General features: G+C 56.5%; 1 pseudogene; it reads left to right on the forward strand.

Annotated features, from left to right (window-relative positions):
• The first annotated feature begins 242 nt into the window (after positions 1–242).
• On the forward strand, positions 243–3263 carry LOC103005650 (nonsense-mediated mRNA decay factor SMG5-like; annotated as a pseudogene).
• The last annotated feature ends 334 nt before the right edge of the window (positions 3264–3597 follow it).

Below are 3597 nucleotides of genomic sequence, written 5' to 3' on the forward strand. Positions count from 1 at the left end.
CCTAAAGAGATTTTTTTTTTCCAGCTTTCATGACAAATAAAAGTGAGGAGATGGGAAAAATATATATTCCATGAAAATAAAAACCAAAAATGAGCAAGGGTAGACAGTCGCGGGCAGCCATCTCCCTGCGATGGCGGCAGAGCAGGGCCGGCTCCTGCCGCGGCCAGAAAGACGGCAGTGCTGGCTATAGTGGTGGGTATAGCGGGGCCTGTGACCGGGAGCCATCCTCGGGCCCAGGCACCATGAGCCAAGCCCCCCCCCCAAAGGGGAGAGCAGCGAGCCCGCGAAGCAAAGGTCCCCAACACTAAGCGGCTTTATCCGGGCTGTGGTGAAGGCTGTGCATCGACTTGACCTCATCCTTTGCAACAAAACCGCTTATCAAGAAGGGTTCAAACCAGAGAACATTAGCCTGAGGAACAAGCTGTGATCTCTGCGTCAAGCACCCGGTGGACTACGGGAGGAAGGCTGAACAGCTGCTGTGGAGAAAGGTATGCTGTGAAGTTATCCAGCTTATCACGACTAACAGAAAACATATCCACAGCCGGAGCACCTTAGAATGTGCCTACAGGACACACCTGGTCGCTGGGATTGGCTTCTACCAGCATCTCCTTCTCTATATCCAGTCCCACTACCAGCTAGAACTGCAATGCTGCATCGACTGGACCCATGTCACCGACCCCCTCATAGGATGCAGGAAGCCAGTGTCTGCCTCAGGGAAGGAGATGGATTGGGCACAGACGGCATGCCACCAATGGCTAATGTACCTGGGGGATTTGTCATGATATCAGAGTGAATTAGCTGGCATAAACTCTGAGCTGCTAGCTGAGAGATTTTACTACCAAGCCCTGTCAGTGGCTCCCCAGATCGGAATGCCTTCAACCAGCTGGGCACCCTTGCAGGCAGCAAGTACTGTAACGTGGAAGCCCTGTATTGCTACCTGTGCTGCATCTAGTCAGAAGTGTCCTTTGAGGGGCCCTATGGGAATCTCAAGCGGCTGCGTGACAAGGCAGCCAAAATGTACCACAGCTGAAGAAGTGCGAGACTAGGAAACTCTCTCCCAACAAGAAGCGATGTAAAGACATGAAGAGGTTGCTGGTGAACTTTATGTATCTGCAAAGCCTCCTGCAGCCCAAAAGCAGCTCCCTGGACTCAAAGCTGATGTCACTTTGCCAGTCAGTCCTGAAGGACTTCAAGCTCTGTCTCTCCTACCTGCCCTCCCCACCCAACCTCAGCCTGGCCAGTGCGGATGAGGAGGAGTATGAGAGGGGATACGCTTTCCTCCCAGACCTTCTCATCTTTCAAACGGTCATCATCTGCTTTATGGGTGTGCACAGCTTGAAGAGAGCAGGAGCCAAGCAGTACAGCGCAGCTATTGCCTTCACCCTGGCCCTCTTCTCCCGCCTCGTCAATCATGTCAACATAGGGCTGCAAGCTGAGCTGCAAGAGGGCGAGACTCCTGTCCCGGCATTCCAGAGCGATGGCACAGATGAACCAGAGTCCAAGGGACCCTTGGAGAAGGAGGAGGGTCTGGGTCTTGAGCCTCCTCCTGCAGCACCTCAAGAGGGCGAAGTCAGAAAGAACCAGAAGTTCTCCCGCCTCTCCTGCCTCTGTCGCCCACCCACAGCTGGTGATGACAGTGACATGAGTGAAGGCTTTGAGTAGGACTTGAGCCATGACTCAGCCCAGGACAGTGAGGGCTCGGACAGTGGCTCTGACAAGAGTCTTGAAGGTGGGGGAACGTCCTTTGATGCCAAGACAGATTCAGAAATGAAGAGCCAAGAGTCCAGATCAGACCTGGAAGATAAGGAGGATGAGGAAGGGACACGGTCCCCAGCCCTGGAGCCACCTCGGGCCGGGTCAGAGGCTCCTGAATCCTTCAATGGCCCACTGGACCCCAGCGAGGCCAGCATTGCCAGCAATCTACAAGCGATGTCCACCCAGATGTTCCAGACTAAAGGCTGCTTCCAACTGGCCCCCACCTTCAACAACCTGCTCCTCCAGCCCACCACCAAAGCTCCCACCTTGGCCAGCCCCAGGCCCCGTGTCAATGGGGATGCAGACAAGCCCTCAGAGCCAGCCTCTGAAGAGGGCTCTGAGTCGGAGGGAAGTGAGTCCAACAGTGGGCGGGGCTGTTGGAACGAGCACAGCATCCAGGAGAAGCTGCAAGTCCTCATGGCCGAAGGCCAGCTTCCTGCTGTGAAAGTCTTCCTGGGCTGGCCGCGAGCCAACCGCGGCATCATCCTTGTACGTGCGGAGAGCTCTCTAAGTCTGTGGAACTGCCTGTCTGTGTTGCTGAATCTGTTGCCAGCTGCTGGCGAACTCCAAGAGTCTGGCCTGGTCCTGTGTCCCAAGGTCCAGGATCTCCTTGAAGGTTGTGAACTGCCTGACCGCCCGTCTAGCCTGCTGCTCCCAGAGGACACGGCACTTCACAGTCTGCCTCCTCTCCAGGCTGCCCACAGATGCTTTAACTGTGACACGGATCAGCTCTTGCTCAGCACCTTAGAGGAGACAGTCGTGCACATCTGCTGCATCCACAGCTTTGGCCACTTCATTGCCCGCCTGCACGGCAGCAGCCTACAGTTCAACCCAGAGGTCAGCATCTCCCAGCCTAGCAAGAGAGGCTGCAGCAGCAGGCCCGGGCCCAGTTCCGCATGGCACAGGAGGAAGCTCGGCGGAATGGCCTAATGAGAGACATGGCCCAGCGATGACTTCAGCATGAGGTCTCTCAGCTGGAAGGGAGCCTGCAGCAGCCCAAGGCCCAGTCAGCAATGTCTCCCTACCTTGTCCCCGACACCCAAGCCCTCTGCCACCACCTCCCTATCATCCGCCAGCTGGCCACCAGTGGCCTCTTCATTGTCATCATCCCAATGACAGTGATCGATGGCCTGGATTTGCTAAAGAAGGAACACCCAGGGGCCCAGGATGGAATCCAGTACCTGGAAGCAGAGTTTAAAAAAGGGAACAGGAACATTGGCTGCCAGAAAGAGGTGGGGAAGAGCTTCGAGTAGCATAAGCTGAAGAGGCAGGATGCAGATGCCTAGACGCTCTATAAGATCCTGGACAGCTGCAAACAGCTGACTCTGGCCCAGAAGGCAGGTGAGCAGGACCTGAGCGGCATGGTGACCATCAGCACAGGCCTTCCACTGGACAACCTCAGCATGTTCTCAGGCCCTATGCAGGCAGCCTTGCGGGCCGCTGCACATGACAGTGTGGACATCAAGAATGTTCTGGACTTCTACAAGCAGTGGAAGGAGATTGGTTGAGACCGACCCCCAGGCCCTGCAGCGGGCTGACTCCACATCTCTCCTGCCCTCCCTGGCAGCCAGGACCACCACCTGTAGTCACCCCACCACACGCAGACTCACGCATGTACACAGGAAGGAAGCCCAGCTGCACACAGGCTGCAGGAAGGGCCCAGGAGCCAGCTGGGAGGGTGGGGTCTCCCTGTTTCCAAGACAATGTCAGGAAAGCAAGGAAAGTGCTTGGAGCAGGAGAGGCCTGTGGGCCCCTAGCCAGCCTTCCTGTCTCAGCCCCCCTGCTTTCCCCAGGGGCAGGTGGCAGGCACGGGTGTCTGCGTTTCATTGGAGTCGTTCCCGG

Source organism: Balaenoptera acutorostrata, chromosome 6 (assembly GCF_949987535.1).
Source record: "Balaenoptera acutorostrata chromosome 6, mBalAcu1.1, whole genome shotgun sequence".
NCBI lineage: Eukaryota > Metazoa > Chordata > Mammalia > Artiodactyla > Balaenopteridae > Balaenoptera > Balaenoptera acutorostrata.